Consider the following 24,938-nt stretch of genomic DNA (forward strand, 5'->3'; position numbering starts at 1 on the left):
CACTTCTTGCTCTCTGCCATTTTCACAGAGGGATCTAGAACCATAGCTTCACTTCCTTACCTCTACGGGTCCTCTCACTGATCATCTTTTGTCTTCTACCACTATTTTCAATTCAACCCTCAAAAATTACCTATGACATCCATATTTCCAAGTCCTCTGGCTGCCGCCAGCCTTTATTTGTTTTACTTTCACTAGTGTTTGGGTAAGTCATCCTGTGGCTGCTCTTTCCTCGGTCGGCCTTAACAAGGATGCCCTATCCTTCCTAGTTTTCCTTCCACTTTAATTGAAAACCATCTGTCTCCTAAACTCTATATGTTTCTAACCTACCACATGTGAACTATTTCTAGAATTGAATCCTAGAATGCCTTCGTTTCTTTTGTTGTTCTCTCCTGATTGTTCTCACCTATTCCTATTATTTCAAGGAAATATGTATATTGTCCATCTTACTTCTATCGTATATCTAACGTCCACCTTTTTCCATGTGGCCACCATCTCCTTCCAGATCCCTAGTTCTGCATTTCCACAGATTTAGTTTTTGTTTTTTTCAAAATATCTGCTACCTCCACCCATTCCCTTCTATTATGACTCTGATTTAAACTTCCATCACCCCACATCAGACTAATCATCAACCTCTCTAATTCGTGTCATTTGTCTGCATTTTTCATGTTTTAATCCATTGTGTATACCATAACCAGGTTATTGCTCCTAAGACATTATTTAAGTTATGTCAATCTGCTGCTCAGAAATGTTTAGTGACTCAATAAGGTTTAAAATGTTAAAATCAAGGCCAGGCGTGGTGGCTCATGCCTGTAATCCCAGCACTTTGGGAGACCAAGGCAGGCAGATCCCTTGAGCCCAGAAGTTCAAGACCAGTCTGGACAGCGAGACCCTCTCTCTACAAAAAAGAAAAAAAAACAAAAAACAAAAACATAAAATAGTAAAATCCTTAACACTGCATTCATAGTTCTTTATAGTCTGACCCACATCAACTTTTGTCTTTTACCTTATCTTCAGCTATTCCCCTTTTCTGATCATTCTTCTCTTTCCAGAGTACTTTTGGTGCCTTACAGATCTCAGCTTACTATATTAATATCTGTAATGGATTAAATACAAATTTAATACTTTTATCAAGATATTATTAAAAGGACATTTCCTGCAAACCAATAAGTTCATAAGGTGCAAAATAGATATCCTGCAAACTCTTGATTACATAAATCTTCTATTGTCAGGTTGTTGAACCAAAAATTTAAGGCCTTTCTGTTTCTCTCTCACTTTTAAAATTCTACACTTATCTAAGGTTTTCTAAAATAAGAAACAGTCCACTTGTGTACAATTTTTGAGTTGTCATTTTATAAATGAACATCTGTATACAAGGTGAGAATTTTAGGGAACATTAAGCTTTGCCTGAGAAATTTTATTTTCTCTTCTGGAATGTAGAAGAAACTACAAAGTCCTTTAGTGCCAGAAGCCAACAGAGACAAAATTATTCATAGCTATTAAAAGACAAAAGGAAATTTCTCAGGAAGCACAAGAAAAGGTTCTTTTGTAGTCTGCTTACGGAAACCAGTTAGAGGAAATACTTAGAAAGCCTATCTCTATCATAAACAATTACTGCCCAATTAGTGTATTGATGGGAGTGTCTGTTAATATGTTGGGTTCTTTTTGTTACAATGGTTACGTTTAAATCTTTCACCTCCGATTGCTGTATGATAAAGTGAGGAGAAGAATATTAAGACTTTTATTTGTAAAATTCAATTTTGAATGACAAATTTTCCATTCCTGGATAATGACTCTACATCTAAATGTGTATAGGCTTAGGAAACAGCTATACTCTCCGAAAGCAGCAGTAACTGCAAGAAAATACAAAGAGCACGTAGCTTGCATGCAAGGAAGACATTTATGAGGCAGATGAAAGTATTGTTCTGAATATCACTCAATGCACCAATTAAATAAGGAAAACGGAAAACTTCACAATTTAAAAAATATATACTAAGCATATCAGTATCATAACTTAACATGTTTTATAAATGTTAGAGACCTAATGAATTTGACTAACGCAGTTTAATTAAGGTATGGTCTGCTGTGTTGCAACCCCCTTCCAGACAAAATAGCTTGGTGAACAGGTAGTACGTCCCCAGTGAACTGTGAATATCAAAGTCAGGGAAAATTCTTCATTTTAATGAGCTGCATTTTCTGAGCCCAGACCTCTCCCCTGACAGGGTGGCTGCAGGAGGCAAAAATGAAAGTAGTTGTTTTCCTTTGAGACATTCGACTGCTAAATGCTGTGAATGCCAGAAATTAAAATAGTGATGCTAAGATTTTTTATGTCTGTTCTGTCTTGCGCTTACCCTTGGGCTGGAAACTACAGTTAAAGAAAATGTCCAACAATTAAGAATTTTTTTAATATTTAGAAAACTATCACTCCTCCTCTGAGTATCAAGACATTAAAAATATCATAACCCATTTCATTCATAAAAGCTATTTTCCTCATTTTAGAACCACTTTGTGTAAATACAAATATTTAGACCCCATATAGTGTTCTTTTATTAACTAATGGTTAGATTTGTAATGCAAGCACTCTTTAAAACTAGAAATCAAAAATTGCCCATTTCATTGTTTAGAAAATTTACACAACATGGGTGCTTGTTATTTTCTGCATGTTTCCCATGAAATATAGTCAAAGGAGGATAATGTCTTGATATCATTTTATAGTATTTTCACTCTTTTTAAATAAGCTCAAATGTGATAATTAGAAATGAAGTGTATCATTTGGGTGATTATGTAAAAAATTTTTATTTATAGTAATAAATAATATAAAAACCAGATATTCAATCATACGATAACTGTCAATACTCAACTTCTTTGAATAGTCATCAGTTAGATGCAAATACTGGTACAAACACCACCAATGAATTATCCAGTTGGCAAGCAAAGGAAACCTTAAATAATTATACTTGATTTCCATAAACATGTCATGAGATCTGGAAGCAAAACTAAACATGATTTCAAATAAGTACAGTCCAAAAGAAATAGCATAATTACCTCAGTTAGTTAGGTGTCATCTAGTGCTCTTGGATAAGCTCCAAGATACACGTAACTGCCCAGACCCAGGACAGCAGTTCTTTGGAACCATAATAGAGTAAAAAATTCCACCACGATTTATAGCTTCTAACAAAAAGAACTAAAGTTGATCACTATTTCCTCAGAATCCTTGCGTTGAGCTGAGGTTTCAACACGGAAGATTGTTTTCCTTGGAAATCTAAGTGATTTTAATTGTATTCCAAACTTAAGCATAAAGTTTTCTTAATATACAATATGTATAAATCTTTGAACTTATTGTGTGAAATTAATGTGTGCAACTGTGAATTTGTACAAGGTCTCTTAAATCCTACTTCAAGTATATTCATTCTTTTTTTTTCTAAAATCTTCCAATAGTATGTCCTTTCATCCCTTTCTCTTGTTTTCCGAAATCAAATGACTGGACAAATAATTGTGGTTTCATAGGTTATCATCTAATCTAGGCTACCAGAGTTTCACTGTCACAAATATCATGTTTCACATTGTCAGAAGGTGCTGCCATATCATGTTTCACGTTGTCAGAGGGTGCTGTCATTACCTACTCTCCACTATTGAGAATGTTTCCAAGTCACTCAGGAATCACAAGCATCTAGTTGGAATATTAACAGGGCAAACGTGGAGGTAAAAGGCGGCCACCATCTTACCACAGAAGGTCCAATAAACCCCTATTTTGAAAAACTCATTTATCATACATGTATTTGAATTCATTCAGCCATATATAGTTTGATTACACATGACTGTGGTTAATATGCTCGTTAAAGTTTAGACTACCTGTATTCTGTCTATGCAATCAGAGTATCTATGGCTTTACAGATAATGTTTAGTCTGGTAGTGCTTTTTCTCAAAGAATGAACTTAATATTAAATCCGGATTTTATGGTAATAGCAGTGCTGAGATAACCATAATTTTTTGCAGATACCCTTATTTACAACCAAGGTATGTATGTCTCTTCCTGACACATGCTATATATTATATGATAAATTGAATAAAATGAGTCATTTTATTGCTTATTAGTACTTTCAAGGAGGAAAAGTCCAGCATTAACTGTTCCAAAGTAGCATACCGAATTAAATTAATTACTATGATAAATAACATTAGGTCACTCAACTGTAATAATGCAGGGGTTTTTTGCTTTGTTTTGTTTTCTGTTTAGACTGGGATGAGGAATGGTGGTTTTAGGGATTTGTACTCTATGGCATAAAACTGTATCTTTTTCTTTTCATTTGTACAAAAGATGTATTTACTAAGGTATACAGGAATTTTAAAATAATCTGTTGTATTTTGTATGTGACTTTCCATAAAATGCATGTTCAGAAACATACATGTTTAAATAAATGCATATCTGTTTTGATTAGCGAATTAAATATTTTATTCATCTGCACTGACACAGTTAAAATATTACTAAGTTTAATTTTTAATATAAAGTCCAAAATAAAATATTTGTAGTTTCTCATTTTATAATTATTTATTTGTACGACAGTCCTGTGAGTTACAATTATTTCTTATCTTAAGTGTTTTTCTGCTCCTATTCAAACATAATGATTTTAGATATTTGTCAATTCTTTTTTTTCTCCTTTCTTCTTCTGTTTTAACTTCTCTGCATGTTTGTTTTGTACAGCAAGTATTTATCAGGTTCTCACCATTTTCAAATCTGAGCCCCTGTTTCCTTGTCAAAAAAACTAAGGTGTTTCCTTAGTCAAAACAAGTTATTATCAGATGATCTTGCAAGATGTTACCCTATTCTTTTTCTGTGGCTTGATTACATCATAATATAGATTATATTTGCACAAATAATACAAACTGACTCAAACCAGCAAACAATAGTAATATTAATTTTAGAAGCCAAAATTCAAATGTAGAAAGTTCTTAATTTTAAGAGCATAATTTTTGCACTAAAACTGCCCACCAGAAAGAGCCACACTAAAACATCCAGGTATGTTCTGTAAAAAATAATAAGCGAAAACAAAACATAAATAAATGAAAAAACATATAAAAAACTTTAGGTCTTATGGAAAATATATCTAATATCTGCTGAAACTTTTCAGTAACACATAATATATGACTGGAATATAAAAATATCTATAATATAATATAGATTTGATAGCTAAAAGTAACAAGATTCCTTAGATTTGAATTTCAGTACTGGTAGTTATTTATTGTATGATGCTGGGCAAGTTGATGCTATTTATTATTCTCAATTTCTTCATCTGTGAAATGAAGATAATAAACTACCTAGTTCATAGGGCCATTGTATGGATTAAGCCAATAGGGTACACAAAATGCTTAGTATATTTTCTGCCTGGCAGTTATCATTTGATTACTATTAGATATATTATAGTCACAGAATTATTTGTAGTTGAGTTCCTATATATTTAACTTTTTAATTTATATTTTATGGAAAATATTTGAAAGAGTCCCCAAAACTATATATCTTAGTTCTTGTACATATGAAAGAAAACTAGATATTAGAGTTAGTCATTATTTTATTTTGAAAGAAAATTTTGATTTACTTCCTTGATAATCTGCCAGAAACTCAGGAAAATTAAGTAGATTCATTGCACCATTCTCTTTTTTTATTTCTCCCTCAACACACACACCCCAAACTGAAAATCGTATATATAATTCAGTAATGTTTGATATCCCTAAGGTAGGAAGTAAAATTGTGTGACTCTTCAGTGGCCTTAATAAACTAGAATTGTGGTATATATCCAGGGAAGTAGGATTTAGTCATAGCTTTTTACTGATTTTCTTGAGCTCTGTCTAGTTACTTGGTTTCTTCATTTTCAGATTTTCTTGTAAATTTGTTGAAGTTCTTTGTAGATTCTGGATATTAGCCCTTTGTCAGATGGATAGATTATAAAGAATTTCTCCTATTCTATAGGTTGCCTGTTCACTCTGATGATAATTTCTTTTGCTGAGCAGAAGCTCTTTAGTTTAATTAGATCCCATTTGTCAATTTTGGCTTTTGTTGCCATCGCTGTTGGTGTTTTAGTCATGAAGTGTTTGCCCATGCCTATGTCCTGAATGGTATTGCCTCGGTTTTATTCCAGGGTTTTTATGGTTTTAGGTCCTACATTTAAGTCTTTAATCCAACTTGAGTTTCAATGTGAGTATTAGAAAGATTTTCTTGATACTTGAGTCTACACTAGATTGATGTGAACTTCAAGAATTAGAAAACAAGCAAAAATGAAGCATCTAGTAGTACAGTTACCCATAATTGCCTCTACATGAATGATCCTCCATTTCCTTCACTTAAGAATAGCTGGAGTATCGTGAGAAGAACCCAGTCTGGCCACTGTGGAGTGAGAAGTGGATTTACGATAGGAAAAAACATAGCAAGTCAAGTCAATAGGTCAAGAGTTGTGGAAGTGTGATGTGGTGTCACATGAAGATGGAGGAACTGTCAGAGCAAGAGCAGAAGAAACAAATGTGGACTTGAAAAGAACAAACCTTTTTCCTTTCTCTCATTCTGATTTGTCAATCAAAATTTTGGAGAATAGTATTAAAGAAAAAAATTTTAAGGTCAATATGTTAGAAAAGCAGAAAGAAAAAAAAAGTGAAGACAAAATGAAAAAGGAAACAAAAGTGGTTTGTCTGTTTGATTTTATTATTAAGAGTGTAAAGACAGGAGGAATGTCTACAATTTTGAAAAGAGAACTTTCTTCATGTGTGCATTGAATGGAAGAAGAAGGAAACTCAACTAGATGGTCTATAGATAGGCATACAGCTTTAATATGCAATTACAGTAAGAATAAATCAAGAAGATGTGTAAACTTAAAAAGTGTGTGTGTGTGTGTGTGTGTGTGTGTGTGTTTCTCCTTCAGAAGAAATGAAAATAGCCTTGGAACAACATGGTCTGCGGAAGGGACTGTGATCATTAACTTGTTGAGAATTAACTAAGAAGTTATGTTGTCTTTAATTCAAATCCCATAAAAGAAGTAGCTTCAAACCAATAGATCGAGTTGAGTTTAGAAGCAATAGTTCCAAGAGAAAAAGAATAGAAAGTATAAGGAGAACTGTACCATTCTATTTAGAAAATCAAAGGACTATCACAGATATTCATTTCTTTTCTTCAGCAAAGCAGTGAATGTGGAAAATTTAGTGACTTTGTTTGTAATTTTTTTTTCCCCCACTCTGTTTCTGTTAAAAGCAGAAAGTGAGTTTAGGAATGTAAATGGTGTCACATAAAATTCAAAGAGAGTTGGCAAAGTCAGAATGAGGTTAGTCACTTAGAGTCAAAGAGGGGATTTGACTGATATAGGACTCCTCCATTTTGTACACAGACACACACGTGCGCACGTATGCAAACACACAGTTGAACAAACCGTTTTAACTAAAATGGATATGTGGAAAGGAACATTGTTTTAGTTAGGGAGAACAGGAGTGCAGCAGTGGTCTCTGAAAAAAGAGAATCGTATGACATCTCTGCGAGGAAAAGGGCCATATCTATGCAAATTGGTTAAGCACATGTCATCATCAATGTGAAGATGGCACAGCTAGGATAGATTCGAGGCTCCTCCATAAAAGGGGAAGAGAAGAAAGTGGTAGCATCTGCTCCGGTGAAGACAGGGAAGCCTCCCGGGGAGAGGAGGGTGACACTCAGAGGGGGCTTCAGAGACAGAAGGAAAATAAAGAGAATGGATGTCACATTATGGCAATGGACAAAAGGAAAAGAAAACCGCAACGAAGCTTGGGATGCACAGGGTGTCTGTAAGAAAACAGCGGGGAAAAGAAAATCCTTGAAGGAAAAAAAAATGAGAAAACACTTCCTTCAGAAGAAATCATTTTGTCTGAAATCTATAGAAGAGCTAAAAGGAGATGGAGGGGAGAATGTTGAGATTTTAATGGTGGAAATGACTACAGAGAATGAAAGTAACAGGCCCAGTGTGGCTGGAACTAAAGTATGAGAAAAAAAGAATACAAGCAAGGGGAAGGAACACAGAACCTGAGATTAGGGCATGAGTTAGACCAAAAGGAATCAAAGGGAGAGAGAAGAGGTATTTTTTTAAAATCCTCAGAAGGATCAATAAATATGGGAAAACAGAATGGAAGGTGGTAACATAATGCCAGTAGTATGAAAAGTAGGGTGTGTGGGCTGCAGCAAGATTTCCAATTAAAGGATGAAGAAGCAAATGATTGAACAGCCAAAAACAGTCTCTAAGAAGTACTCAGTGTGAAGGATTTTTTGAAGAAAAGATCTGAATGCTGATAGCAAAAAAAAAAAAGACGTTTGAGATCTGCCCGAGGTCTGTTGTTTAAAAGGAATATGAGGGGATAGATGTTGTTCTGCGTTCACAATGGAAAAGAAAGGGTTGGTAATGACATTTTTAAAATTGAGGATACTCAGCCCTAGAGGCCATTGAGCACCTGTTGTAGGATTTTTGTTTGGGAATCTTCTATCAAAGGATGGTAGGATGCCCTAACGACACATCCCCCTGACTGTCCAGACAATTAAGATAAATTACAGAACTCGCTGCAGGAGGAGGCTGGCAGGGATGGTTTTCACATATGGAATGAGAATCATGCTTTAGGATGAGGCAGAAGTGCAGCGTGTTGGATAAGAGACTTGGGAAGCCATTATTTAGTCCTCTCCACTCTCAATAAGTATATGAAAAAAGGTAGCTGTGATGTCAAAGGTGACACATGAATTGCTTACTTCCTTTCACATTAAGCCCCCCTTAAATTTTGTCTCCATATCAATTAAAACATGTAAACATCAGAGCAGGGAAAGAAGAAAAAGAGTAGCCTCAAACATTAAGGTACAACTTCCATAGCAAAGCCCTTCTTCTGTATGGTCAAGGGGCCTCCTTCATAAGGGTAATATGCAAGACAAAGCCTGGAATGGCTACTGCCCAGACATCTCGCCTTGGACAAGTTGTTTAAACTCTCTGAGTTTCTTGATCTATCAAGTGGGTGTGAAAACTCATATCACTGCCAGCTTCTTGTGAAGGTTTAGAGACCATATAGATAATATAAATTTTCTAAAACATAAGTGGTTTTGTATAAATATCATAATGCCATGCTAAAAGTGTAGTTTTATTATGCATGATTAAAATACATTGCAGACTACCACACCTCAGGCTTTGAGAAAGAGAATGTACATGTATCACCATCTCCAAATATCATCACATTGGGGTTGAGAGTGTAAACATTTAAATTTTGCATGCACAATTCAATTCATAACATCCTATCAGAGCAAAACAGGGTCTGCTTTTGCTCACTGTTTTGTCTCCTAACACAGAGGAGTTGGTCAATAAATATCAACTGAATGACTAAGTGATACAGAAAGGCATGCGTCATTCTCCATTAGGGTGAACCAAAAGAAAGATGTTGCTCATGTATCATTGGTTGCATTGAGGAACCTATATAGGGTCTGGGGTGCCCAGAATCAATCCATTCCTTTATATTCTAATGATTTAACTCAAAATCCAGAAATAATAAGGTCAGTCTTAAAGCTGTAGTTCTTATGTTTTAAAGCATTAAGAATCCCAGGGAAAGCTTGTTAAAAATGTAGAATTCTCAAAAGATTGCCTTAGTAATTTTGAGGTAAATTCCAGGAGTCTACATTTATAAAAGAAGAGTTTTGGAGGGACTGAATTTATTTCTTTCTATGCTGCATAAATAGAAACTTAGGTTAACTGTCAAAATAGTTTCAAAGGTTGATTGATATACAAAGAACAGGATAGAAAATTTCCTTTTTGTCTCCTGTTTCAACCGTACATGTGACTCCTAAGCACATACCCCTTTGCTTTTTAAAATAAATTACTAATTGGCTTATACTACTTTCCTTGACTGGAGTGTTTTGTCATTGTCTGTTTAATAATTTACTTCTGTGTAATGATCTTTAAAATTATTCTTTATCACAGGTTAGAGAATCTTCAGGGCTATGCAATAGCCTATATGTGAAACTGGATTTTGCACTACATAATGTGATGTTTTGGACATAGTCTATTATCTTGAAAGAGCTTTATGGTAACTGTGATAATATGTGATAGCTTGTGAAAACATCTTTCCATTCTATTCTTCTTCTCATGAAGTAAATGATCACGCACAACAGAAATCACACCTTGCCTTGAGTGATGAAGGCGATTGTGAGACCTCAGTTGCAGCATTCTAGGTTATATAAAAATAAAATACAGTAATATTTAGAAATATTGGCAATTTCATTGATCCAAAATGCCAGCTGTTTCTAATGAAGAAAACCTTTGGACAGTCAATACAAATGTGGTGGTCCTTCCAGTTGATTACTCCTGTGAGTCAGGTGCTTTTCACATGCCGTGTGCAATTACATTTATTTCCTTCAACCATTCTGCCACAGCACAGGCATCTTCCCCTGCCTGCCCCAAAATTCCAGGGTAAGTGATTTGCCCACGATTAGTTCTGATATAGAGGGGTGCTGGGTCTGGGAATTATCTCCCTTCCCTCAACATGGTTAGAAAAATAATCATTCATATATATAATATATATATATATATATATATATATATATGAATGAAGGGCAGCTAACAGCTCAATAGTAAATAGAAGAGTGAATGACAAAAGCCAAAAACTTCAGGCACGTGAACACAAGAAAGGAAGGAACTCTCAGACACCTCGAGGGCAGGGCTAGCTTGGCAGTCAGCTCCACACTCTGCAGCCCATGGGTCCTGAATTCATCCTCACACCACCTTAGGATGGAAAATATGTTGCTAGATATGACAGTTCTGAGGTTCCAAAAGAAATGCAATTATGATTATTATACTATTTAATAAAGAATATAAGTTCTGACATTAAAAATTTTTTTAAAAAAAGATTAAAATTATAATATTTTGTCATTTAAACTTGTATATTAAGTACAATCACTTTTCCTAAATTTGAAACACAAATATCACGATGACATTCAATTTATGACAGAAAGGATATTTTATAAATTATATAAGAAAGCTACTTTATGAATTGAAAGAAGGGAAGGTTTTGTACAAGCATATTCCCTTTATCTCTACCAATATAAAGACTGAATTATAAAAATTCTTGATAGACAGAAATCTTATGACTAGATTGAGCTCTATAATGCAGTATCTTTGTATTATAACACTAACTAGAGAATCTGTACAAAAAGCATTGTCTGCTCCAGACATTTAATTATAAAATATGATCTTCATTCTGAATTCAGCTCCTATGGTAAAGCATGATCTCAAAATGAAATATTTTGTATTTCATGGACCACTAAGCAAATCCTGAATTCTAAAATATTAATTTTAGCAACTTTATTTTCTTGAGACAAATAGTGGTCACTTTCTTCTCTTTGTTTTTGAAGTGAAAATGATCAGATCATTCAAGTTATGTTTAGAATATGGAGTATGAATATGGAATAAAAATATAATGCAAATATAAATATTGACTTCCAATTGAATTGTCTTTTTTTTTTTTTTTTGAGATGGAGCCTCACTCTGTCGCCCAGGCTGGAGTGCAGTGGTGCGATCTCTGCTCATTGCAACCTCTGTCTCTTGGGTTCAAGCAATTCTCCTGCTGGAGCCTCCTGAGCAGCTGGGACTACAGGCATGTGCCACCAGGCCTGGCTAACTTTTTTGTATTTTTAGTAGAGACGGGGTTTCACCATGTTCATCAGACTGGTCTGGAACTCCTGATCTCAAATGACCCTCCCACCTCAGCCTTCCAAAGTGCTGGCATTACAGGGGTGAGCCACCATGCCCAGCCTGCATTTTGAGAAGAATGGTTGTCATTGTTAAGTACAGTCAATCTTGGGACCATATTGTTTACAGTAAATGTTGTTTTTCTTTTCATTACTTACTTTGCCCCTTTTTACTGATGCAGCCCCCTTCCTTAGTTGCCCTACCAGGTGGTAGACACATTTACATGCAAATACACTTTCTAAGGGGCTCCTATAAACAAAACATCCCGCAAGATCACTTTCGATAGGAGGGTTCTAACATTGAGGTGAACTTTAGGAATTAGAGCATGCTTCGGCATTTCTGTCTTCCTTCAACATAATGAAACCAACAATGTAATGAAAACAAGACAAAAATAATATCCATCGAACTTCTATTCGATGCCTGACACTATTCTACATATATTTACAGAAGTTGTCTCGTTGAATCCTCCTAGCAATACTGCAAAGTGGATATTTAAAATTTATTTATAGACAAGTTCACTGAAATTAAATGAGATGATGTTCCAGGTCTCACAACACAATTGGAGTATGAATCTAAGTCTGGTTCTAAAACCTGTTTTTATTCTTTCTTGACAAATAGGGAAGTGTTCATGCTTTTTGAGTTCATTCTGCCAATAGGCCCGACCTTGTCCCTAGATCGAAATGTAGGAATAATCTTTTACTTCTCGCCTTCTTCTCTCAGTCACTGTATCATGCAAATAGTTACACATTCTCTTATTTTCTACTGGCCATTGTCATGGGCCGAGTGGTGTACCTGCAAAATTCACATACTGAAGTGCTAATAATCTCTAGTATCTCAGAATGTCACTATATTTGGAGAAAGAATCCTTAAAAAGACAAATTAAAATGAAGTCATTAGGGAGGGCCCTAATCCAATATTGCAGGTGTCCTTAGGAGAAGAAATTTGGACACAGATAGTACAGACCTTGTGAAGACTCAAAGAGAAAACAGACATCTACAAGCCAAGGGAGACATCTCAGAATAAAACGACCCTGAAGACACCTTGATCTTAGAGTCTCAGCCTGCAGAACTGTGAGAAAATCAGTGTCTGTTGTTTAGGCACCCCGTCTGTGGTACTGTCATGGCAGAATACAATCATCGACTCTCAAATCCATATCCTGCTCATTTCCACTAGAAATTTTCCTTTGTTTGTTCTTGTTTTAGTGAATACATAGCACTAGCATGCCAAGTAGAAACCTAAGCACTGTTTTGTATTAATCATTTAATTCTTACCTAGGCCTTAGGCCTGTTATTATGAAACTGTGATCGGAATGCAGGTGTTCCAGCCCTAGAATCTGTACTCAGCTCTGGGCTCACTTAGTGATCTCACTCTTAGCCTCCAACTCATTGTTCATCTCTAAAACATTGCCTAGTCCTGTAGTCCTTTCTGATTCACCAATTAATCTTAGAACACTTATTTGCACTAGTCTCCCACATTAAACCCATGTTGTAACAAAAGTATCAGTAATTTTAAAAACTCATTTGTTTTTCTTACTGTTCTGCCTTTGACTTCATCAAGCTTCCTTTTATTACCGCCTATCAGAATTCTGTTGGTTACAACCCAGCTCATTAGCCATGTCCTCCATGAACTCCATTTTCCCAACCAGATATTTCTTCTCTCTCCAGTGAACTGTAGTTCTCTTTACCACACATACACGCTTGCATTTTCACGTTCACATACGTCTTACGGCAAAACAAGGTTAAAATGTTTTTAGGTTATAAGTGATGTGTTATGCATATTACTTTCTCCAGTGCTCTGAGCAACTGAATTAGTTTGCTAGGGCTGCCATGACAAAATACAACAGGCTGAGTGCCTTCAACAGCAGACATTTATTTTCTCACACTTCTAGAGATTGGAAGTCCAACACCAAGGTGATGGCAGATTTTATGTTTCCTGCCGTCTGGTCTCTCTGCTCGACTTGCAGATGGCCAGCTTCTTACTGTGCCCTCATATGGCCTTTCCTCTGTGCACAAACATCCTCGTCTCTCTCTTTCCTTATAAAGACATCAATCATATTGGACTAGGGCCCCACCCTAATGGCCTCATTTAACTTTAATTATTTCCTTGAAGGTCCTGTCTCCAAATACAGTTACATTAGGGGTTGAGGCTTCAACATATGAATTTGGGGGCTGCACGCAATTCTGACCATAACAATTCCAAATGGCACTGAAGAATATTTGTTGAAGTTAATGCTGGTCATTACATCAGTTGTAGAGTCTGGTGTGCTGGCCATGTTTAACAGGCATTTCTGGGTGTAGCTCTGATTTATAGTGTTTTTGATTTCCCCTGGTATAAATACATCCACCATAGTGAATTCCAGGTTATCAATATGTCAACCAGCTTTCAATTGTAACAATCAATGCCTGTGAGCCAGTATGAAGGGGCGCAGCATACCGCTGACTTAGGCCAGTTCCTTTCAGGGCTAAGTAAAGAAAACGCGAATGGTATGAGGTGTGCTATGTTTTTTCTTTTTTCCTTTGTTCATCCCTCAAAATGGAGCCTTAAACTCAGAAATTAAACTGTTAGAGGAAAAAAAAAGTTATATTACTTATAAATCTGTCTTTGCAGGCCAAAATTCATACTTGCTTCAGTAGTGGTTTTTCAGATAATGTTTATCTTTGTTTGAGCGCCCAGTAAGTTGATAACAGGATAAAGAAAAACTTCACAAGGTGACATTTTAACGAACAGCACATTAAATTAAGTCATTAAAAATTGAATCCCCAGTAGGCAGCTTAATCATTATAATTAAACCAAGTAGTTTAAGTAAAGCCTAACCCAATCAGTAATGTTGCTTTCAAATGCTTTGTGTGTTTTGATAAGTTGTTCATTAGGAAAAATGCCTATTTAGAACCAGTAAGTAGAATAAATGCATACTTCAAAGAAGCACATTCTATTATTTTCTAAACACTGTCCTCACTAGTATGAATGCATTTTCAGACGTTACAGAGAGTTAGGATGTGATATGGTACATAATGTTCTGTGTAGTCATTGATCCAGAAATATGCTGTCATACCTTAGTATGGCTTGAATGTCTTGACCAATGTAACAGTGGTATAAAGGTTATCAATTACTGCAGGCATCACTGAAAACAGGCGTGTGGGACATAATGCTTTGTGTAGGCATCGCTGACCCAGAAAGCCTCACTGTAATAGTTTGGCATCTTCTGAATGGTTTAATCAATATAATCCAGAGTGTAAAGGTTATCAATTACCGCAGGCATTACTGAGCATACCTTTGTTTTCAGTGATACTTGCAAAAAGCATTATATGTATATTGTCAGCCACTTTACTTTCATTTGCAGTACTGTAGGCACTAATATGGACATATCAGACTCCAGGTGTTTCCCTTCAGCTGAGGTGAATTCCACTCTCTAGAAAGCTTTAACTTGCAAGAATCTGTTGACATCTGCTGAAGTACTGACCCCTGCAGTAGAACCTCTTCAATTACAAAGAATAGTTCTTTCAGCTGTTCAAATGCGAGTATAAAGGTGAAAATAGTCTATTCATTTAAACCCTTCACTTGTAGTGGTTTTTGCATGTGAAACCATTCCGTAAGTAAACACTGGCATTATCTTAATTCATTGAGTATTTTCAGAGTGTGTATCTTATAAATATGTATCTATATTATAATTAAGATGTGGATTTTGAAATAAGTATTTCCATATAAAAAGCAGTTTTAAATGTCATCGCATTAATAATAATGTCCCTCTTGTACTGCCAAGATATTCTTGTTTTGACAAAATATGCAACATGATAAAATAACCTGGAAGTATGTAGACTAGAGTTAGACTAGTCCTAGATGGAAGTCAGTCAATATCCTATAGTTTGTGTGTCATTTGGCCCCAGCTTTTCCATGGTATCTGGAATTCCACCATTAGAGAATCATTACTTGGGCTATAATTTTTCCTTAAAATAGAACCTTCTCTACCACCACTGTCTGAAGAATCCAGTGTCACAGGGCAAACCCCAAATTAGGGTTCATTCCAGGAAACCATGTGGATCCTTGGCTTTGCACAGGAAGGGACTCAAGTGTGAGTCAACAGAGTAAAGTGAAAGCAAGTTTACTCAGAAAGTAAAGAGATAGAGGGGTGGCCACTCCGTAGGCAGAGCTGCTCCAAGGGCTGCTTGTTGGCTATATTTATGGTGATATTTTGAGCATATGCTAAACAAGGGTTGGGTTGTTCATGAGTGTTCCAGAAAGGGATGGGGATTTCCTGGAAATGAAGGCTCCTTCCCTTTCTAGACCATCTAAGGTAACTTCCCAATGTTGCCACAGCATTTGTAAACTGTCCTGGTGCTGGTGCAAATGTATTTTACCATGTGAATGCATTATAATTAGCATATAATGAGCAGTGAGGGTGACCAGAGCTCACTTTGGTTACCCTCTTGGTTTTGGTGGGTTTGGCTGACTTATTTATCACATCCTGTTTTATCAGCAGGGACTTTGTGACCTGTATCTTGTGTCAACTGCCTCTTTTCTCCCCTCCCCTCCCCTCTCCTTTCCTTTCCTTTCATTTCTTTGTTTTTGATGGAGTCTCGCTCCATCGCCCAGGCTGGAGTGCAGTGTAGTGGCGTAATCTTGGCTCACTGTAACCTCTGCCTCCCTGGTTCAAGCAGTTCTCCTGTCTCAGCCTCCCAAGTAACTGGGACTACAGGCCCCTGCTCCCAGCCCCGCTAATTTTCATCCTGAGACTAAGAATGCCTAACCTCCTAGGAAAGCGGTCCGGCAGATCTCAGCGTTATTTTACCTAGCCCCTGTGCAAGATGGAGTTGCTCTGGTTCAAACCTCAGACACCAGCAGTTGCATCACTTCTTTTGTATCATTACATCTGTCAGATTGTTTCTAAGTGATGAGTGGTGATAGCTGAAGGGAGGTTTTGATTAGAGTAGGAAGATAGGGTACAGTCAATTAAAGAAAAAGCGTTGATAAGGAAATCTATGTGATGGGCTCTCAATAGCCAGAAAGTGTTACGGACTGTCACTGTAAGTCTAATATGGCCCATTTATCATGCAGTTGGCACTCTGTATTTGTGGGTTTCACATTTTCTGATATAACTAACTACGGATTAAAAATACTTAAAAAATAATAATATGAGAATAAGAAATATGATTTAAAAACACAATATAACTAGGAAGCATTTGTATTGTATTAAATACTATTAAGTAATCTGGAGATGAGGCGGACAGATCACAATGTCAGGAGATCAAGACCATCCTGGCTAACATGGTGAAACCCCGTCTCTACTAAAAATTAAAAAAAAAAAATTAGCTGGGCGTGGCGAGCACCTGCAGTCCCAGCTACTCAGGAGGCTGAAGCAGGAGAATGGCGTGAACCCGGGAGGCGGAGCTTGCAGTGAGCCGGGATCGCGCCACTTCACTCCAGCCTGGGGACAGAGCGATACTCCATCTCAAAAAATGTAAAATAAAATAAAATAAGTAAAATAAAATAAAATAATCTAGAGCATTTGTATAGGGATGATATGGTTTGGCTCTGTGTCCCCACCCAGATCTCATCTTGAACTGTACTCGCGTAATTCCTATGTGTTGTGGGAGGGGTGCAATGGGAGATAATTGAATCATGGCGACTGTTGCCCCCATACTGTCCTTGTGGTAGTGAGTGAGTCTCACCAGATCTGATAGTTTGATTAAAGGACACCCGTTTCACTTCGGTCTCATTCTCTCTCTTGTCACTGCCATATGAGATGTGCCTTTTATTTTCCGCCATGATTGTGGGGCCGCCCCATCCATATGGAACTGTAAGTCCAATAAACTCTTTCTTTTGTTAATTGCCCAGTCTCAAATATGTGTCTATCAACAGTGTGAAAACGGACTAACGTGGGCCTCGCGCACTCATGAATTGTGGTATCTGGGGGGGAAGCGTCCTGAAATTAACCCCTGCACTGATACCGAGAGACAACTTTCCCTCTCCCATGCAACTCTGTTCATCCCTGTTTTATGTGTGCACTCACACTCATACCACTTAACAAAGCTGGAAAGAAAAATGAAATGGATGTCATAGACAATGAAGGTATCCACTGTCACATTTCCAGGTTCCATTGATAAATATTTTAAATAATACTTTAAACTTCAACAAAGAAGCACTCTAGCTGTCTTCTCAAATCCATGTCATCATGGAACCATGTTTTTGGAGTTTATGATTGAATAAATGAGGATTCTGTAATATAATGAGCTATATAAAAAGAATATATTCATTTAGTTACCATTTTCTGACTGTTTGCCCTCACGCCACATTCTCTCATACTCTGCCTTCAAATTCTATTTCTCTTCTTGCCCTGTATTTATTCAGCTTGCTTGTGTAGATTCCCTCTAATTCTCTTGCACTTTACTTCTGAAATAACTTTCACTTTTCTACTTTTCTCATATGCAATAGACCCAATGTTTGCGTCCCCTTGAAATTCATATGTTGAAATTCTCACCCACACTGCAAGATACAATGATAATAGGATCTGGGGATTTGGGGAGGTGATCAGATCATGAGGATGGAGCCCTCATGAACAGGATTCGTGCCCTTAGGAAAGAGTCCACAGAGAGGTCCCTCACCCTCTTTCCACCACATGAAGATGGAAGAAGTTGGCAGTCTGCACCTGGAAGAGGGCTCAATCATGCTAGCACACTGGTTTCATACTTACAGCCTCCAAAACTGTAAGAAGTAAATTTCTGTTGTCTATAAACCACCCAGCTTATGGGACCTCATTATAGCAGCCTGAACTAAGTCATAATGTCATTCATTTTCCTCAACCAGGAAACCGTTTCATGAATTAAGGCTTTAGTACTAGAATATAGAAACAGCTCATCATTCCTTAAAACGTAGAGTGTAACTGATTTTGATTTAGAAGATTCAAGCTTTAAACCAAATAAATATTCATGTTCAATCCCTTAATTATGATTCTCTTTAGGATTAACAAAGGAAAGCACAGTAGATTATAATGTGTGAGGAATAGGTCCATATACCATAACCATATAAACGGTAGCACTGATGGATACACTAAACTGTGATGTGAGAGGTTGCTCTGAGTTTGAAACCTGACTTTACAGCTTTATAGTAGGTGACGTCGCCTGCATGGCCTCAATTGCCTTGTCTGTGGCATGCGTATAATGAAAACAGTAATGGTTAAGGTGATTAATCTCTAATAACTGTTCTATTCAAAATGTTCAATGGAAGCAAACCATGGAAATTCCATTGCACTTACTGGTCATTGGCTTTAATAGGGTTTATGACTGAATTCTATAGAAAGATTAGCACTCTGTTTTTCTTACTCCTAAGAAAGAGACTCAGAGGTGATGTAGTTCTATTCCTTCATCTGTCCTTTGCTGCATTAAGGTGTCATGAGCACTACCACAGTAGTCTGGGACCAAGATGGAAGCTGTATTCATTGCCCAGGGCTGCCATAACAAGGGACCACAAACTGGGTGGTTTAAAACAACAAAAATGTTTCCTCTCACATTCCTGGAGCTTGTAGGTCCATGATTAAGTGTTGGCAGTGCCATGCTTCCTCCAAAGCCTCTAGGGACAGATCCTTCCTGGTTTCTTCCAGTTTTGGGTAGCCCCACGCATTCCTCCACTATGGCAGCATCACCTCAATCTCTGTCCCAGTCTTCATATAGCCATCTTCTCTCTGTGTGTCTGCTTTTTCACTTGGCATTCTCCTCTTGCCTATCTGTTTTCTCTTTTGTTAAGGACACAACTCATACTGCATTGGGGCCCACCCAAATGATCTCATCTTAAATTGATGACATCTACAAAGACCCTATTTTCAAATGAGGTCACATTCGCAAGTACTGCAGGTTAGGACTTAGCCATGTCTCTTTGAGGAACACAATCCAATTGTCAGAGGGGCCAACTCAAGGATAGTTCCCCTGAGGTCAGAGTCCCCCTCTTCCTCACTTCCCTAATCAGAGGATGGCAGGGAGAGAGGTGGAAAGGACCAAGTCTTTGAGGACATTATTGAGCCAACCATAAAACCACCCATTTCTGGGCTTCTTGTAAGATAATAAATAATCTTATCTGGAAAACAGTTTGAATTGGTACTTTGGTTAGCTGTAGGTAAAAGTTTCTCCACTCATACAAGAGAACAGATTCATACTAGAGAACAGACTCATACTGCTGTAGTAAAATTTAAATGAATGAATAAACTAATGCTAGTCTGATACTAAGCACGGTACTTGGCATGTTGGCCAATGTCAGTAGTTGACCAAATAATAATAATTATTATTTGATGAGAAGTCAAAGTTACACATTTTCCATTTCCTTCTTTGACTTGAGGTTAAAAAAAGAAAAAACACCTTGGTGACAGTAATATCTAAATTTCCATAATACACAGATTTTACTTTTGGCTATCTTAAAGATGAATTTCATTTTGTTAGCAATTGTTGAATTTGTATCATTAGGCAATGAGATTGAATTTTAGCAAGAGTCAAAAAATTCAATAAAGGCAAGTATCTATTAAAGAAAGAAATAAGATAACATCACCAACACATTCAATTTATAAAATTCTGACTTCTTCAAGATTCAATTCACATTAAAAATTTACTCTAAATCCTATAGTGAAGCAGCAAGCATCAGTGTCATGAGGCCACTCATCAATTTCTATGGTCAGCTATAGTGTAAAGATCTTGGCTTTGTTTAATATGAGACTCTTCACATTTCCAGGTAACATTGTTTTTTTCTTTTGGATAAGAAAAGCTTACTTTGAGTTTTTATTATTATATATACTAGATAGTGCCTTAAATTATTTTTGAAGTATGGAATTCCCTTGCTTTGTTATTTACATGATTCAGGTTATAATAAAAATTCTCATAAATACTTCTCTAGTAATTCTTCATAAAAATCTAATTGTTAAATTTAGAGATTTCTGTCAATGGACTATATTTGAATATAGTTTTAGAATTTTTAACTCTTATAATATTTGTTTATTATATGAAGTAGGATTTATTCATTCAGAATCCTGTATTGGAAGATCCCATATAGTCAGTATTCAATACATAAATGCTCAACATTTATATATATTTGTTGTTTTCTTTTCAATATGCAATAGCTAAGTAAATCCGTTATGCTAACCCCTTCAGTCATATCTCTGCATTCTATGTTCATATTAAAAACCAGTTTTTGATCTCTATCTTTAAACACATTTTATTTTTTCTTTCTTCACTAGTCTATTTACAAAATCAGCACTTGTCACATACACATCCACTACATTGTAAAAAATACCTATAGCTAGGATAAGGTAAACTGGTAGTGCTAACAAAATATTCGTTATTGTGCTATGCGAGAATCCACATCATTGGTGTAATTGAAATGAATTCTTATCTTGTTCCATATCCCACAGAGCTCCCACTGACATCTGAGAACATTCAACTTTCACATTGCTCTGTCGTCTGCTTCATTTTTCTTTTAGTTATAGGTCAACACCATTCCACAGCTCTTAAGCAATTTAAGTGTTTTGAAGTTATTTGATTCCTGCAGTATTTCTTGTGGGATCTTTGTATATGCAGGCACTCACCAAGAAATGAAATTCTCTTTTTTTTTCTCTGCTATGATTAAAACAGGTCCAACTAAGGGAGAAAATATTTGACTTTGGCCCTTATACATGTACTGAGAATTAGGAGCTTTTCATTATTAGATAATGGATACTTTAAAAGCAAGCTCTTTTGACCTGTTCTAGTTTCTAAGTGGTGTTGTGTCTACAATATCCATCATAATGTCAACTACATAAAGCATCTTCATAAATATTAAGGTTAAATGGCATCATGAGTGTGAAAGAAGCAAGAAAAGGACTAATCCTAGCAAATCATAACTTTTACCCTCCATTCTTAGATCATGAATTTAGTGGAAAGCCATTCTTAACAAGGAAATTGGACAGGTAAGCAGGCATCTTTGTAAGGAAATACTTCCGTTTCTCACTAGGGTGGTTAAAAGGCAGGTATTGTCATTAATATTTTGGTCATATTATGATTCTTAGGATATTCCAAAAGATTCATGACTACTGGAGGAGAAACATATGCATTAGTATGCCCAGAGAATATAACAAAGCTATTTGTTAAGTAAAAGATAAAAACTGATGGTCAAATATAACTTTAGGACTAGACAAACACTTAAAATGCTTTTCTCAAAGACCATTTTGTTGTCAACATATCTGGGTTCAGATCCTAGCTATGATATTTTCCTGTTATTTAACCTTAAGCAAATTACTTAATTTTGTCTCAATTTCTTCCTCAGTGAAATAGGAATAATAAATACTTGCTTCAGAAGGCTTTGTTCGGGTTCATAAAATTTGAACCTAATAGCTAGCCCAGCATAAATAACCCAACAAATATTAACTGTAAAATGTTGGGGTGAAGAGAGATAATTCCACAAAAAATAAATAAATAAACAAATAAATAACACTTGCTCAATTATTTGAATGACATTATTACAGGAAGTAAAGTTTCACATATTCTGCCTGGCAGTTTTCTGTATCTCACAACTAATGAAATACAAATTCAGTAAAATCTTACTTTGATTTCTTCAGCAGCATCTTAGGCAATATGAATGCATTTTTTATTTGTCTTCTGTCTAACTGAGCACCCTAGCCTGTTGGAAGCATTGCACTTTCAGTTAATCATGCTTTCAATCTTAAAATTTTCTTCAAGGTTTTATCATTCATTCTTAGTTGCTCATAGAAATCTGATAGTTCTGATTTTATGCGCTTGCTTTATTTCTTCAGGAAGAAGAATGCAGATAAATATTTTGTTATTTCCAGTCACATTAAATGTGCTGCCTCAAAATCTCATACTCTTGGTCAGGTAACTAGATATGAGATTGACATTTCCTAATGCACTGGAGTGATGGGATGTTTAACTAGTGAAGTCCGTCAGGCTGACATGGGATTAGATAAGGGCTGGTTGTTTGAACAGCTGATAGATGACCATGATAAACTTTGCTTCAGTGATTGTACCGCTGTATCTAATGCCCTACGGAGGGGTGCTGTCCATCAAGGCCTTCTAGAGCTCATTTCCTCATGACCTCTGTGATTGGCTCTTTAACCTTATTCAGATACAGCATTCGATGTGCATATTACAGTGTATGAAACATCCTTTTCAAAATAGCACTGATTTTTAATTTTTTATATAGTGATAAATATTTGAAAAGCTAAAATTCTGTCTTCATTTTTTTATTCTCCAGAGCTTTTGTGTTTCATATCATGTCATGTTTTTGATAAAGGTATAAAAGTCTATGTATTGTGGTTGACATCTGCTTACTTTGGGCATGATAATAAAGATGTTTGCATGAGCTCTTTTCTGATAGCATATTATAACTACAGAAACAATCACAAATTGAATAAGGGAGCATGACGAAAGGGAGAACTGAATAGGAGGTCCTCTGGAGTTGCTTTTATAATGAAATGACCATTCATATGTTAAAAAGTGGAAAGGGAGAAAGAGAACTGTGATTATCTGGCTCTTATTTTATGTATAATTGTGAATTTTCTCTCTTCTTAGTTATTTTCTATATCTATTTATTAGAGAAGAAAACAGACAGAGACTATAATGATTTAGGGGAGAGATGTTCTTACCTAACCCTACATCTATCTCTGCAATGTGGAAGGCAGGGCCTCTAGAATAAAATGTGGGATACAGACATGTTTTATTACTTTTGAATTGCTAGGCATGGTAGACTGGAGTATGCTACCTTCCATTTTCAAATTCAAAATGAGGTCTTTCATTTATTCAACAATTTTTTATTATGAATTTACTGTGTATAAGACTCCCTGGCCAGCATGGTGAAACTCCATCTGTACTAGAAATACAAAATATTAACCAGGTGTGGTGGTGCGCACCTGTAATACTTGGGAGGCTGAGGCAGGAGAACTGCTTGAACCTGGGAGGCGGAGGCTGCAGCGAGTTGAGATCGCACCATTGCACTCCAGCCTTGGTGACAGGGCAAAACTCCATCTCAAAAAAAGAAAAAAAAAAAAAAAAAGGGACTCCACTGACTATAGAGTCTGTAGCCATTGTGGAAAATAGAAGGTGTTGTTTTGTTTTCAAATAATTGATACTAATCATTAGCACCAGATGAAACACAGGAGACTATGGATGGTTCACATGGAGTTTCATGCTCATATATATAAGAGATGATACAGGAGGGAGGTATCTTGTGAGACAGCCAATAATAATATCTATGAAAACACAAAATAGGAAAGTACATGCAACAACTTTTAAATGTTAAAAATTATTCCTTATCGTTGAAATACTATAGGAATATAAAATACAAAATATAAAATAGTTATTTAGTAGTTACACAAAATACAAAATATATATTAAGCCAGTTCTGCATAATGTTCTGTGGAAGAGTCCTTGTCATAGACAATAAGGGTGATATGTTAATTTCCATCTTGTTATACCTGTATCTTTGTACAAACTTATTGAATTATACAAAGGAGATGTTATCCGCATTTACAGTTTGAAAGTCTGATATACCAAAAGATTGTTATCTATCTCATATTTGTGTGCTAGTAGTTACGGAGTCCAGTGAACACAGAATGATGCTGTCAGTGGGCTCTGTTGGGCTGTATGTTTGGTGATAATACACCATCCCTAATTCTCAGAACTAGGCATGACCATCTGCCCAATAACAAAAAAGGAACAAAAAGATTGTGGGGGAAAATGTTTGGGCTTTCCATCACTGCACAAGGATAATTTATCAAAAAGGTAAAAAAACAGAATAATTGCTGGGGAAATGCAAAGTGGATTTAAACTCATTGGTAGCTTGGCTTAGAAAATACTTTATTGTTGAGAGTGGAGAAATTACTAAAGACGACCTTTTGTTTTTTATATCAATTACTCCTTATACACAAAAATTAAACTTTTTAGTGTTAAGACCAAGAATTGATGAGCATATGGTTTATATTTATAACCTAATGAATTTTCTTCCCAGTCTCAGAATATTTCTTATTTCTCTATTTGCCATATAAAAGTGTGTTGGGCTACCATTTTCCCTTGGGTACTCTCTTCTGTATCTCAAGTCCCTGTAACTCAAATCTGGATTTTTAAGGTTCTCAGAGTTTTTCCATCCTTTGAGATCTCTCTCTCTTTTCATATTCAAATGAAAATGTCTCAACAACTCATTTCACATAGAATGGGAAGCTAGCATCTTCCTTTTTCCTCATTCCTCTTGCTTTACCCAACCTCG

The sequence above is a fragment of the Mandrillus leucophaeus genome, unplaced genomic scaffold, assembly GCF_000951045.1.
Source record: "Mandrillus leucophaeus isolate KB7577 unplaced genomic scaffold, Mleu.le_1.0 Scaffold62, whole genome shotgun sequence".
NCBI classification, from domain to species: Eukaryota; Metazoa; Chordata; class Mammalia; order Primates; family Cercopithecidae; genus Mandrillus; species Mandrillus leucophaeus.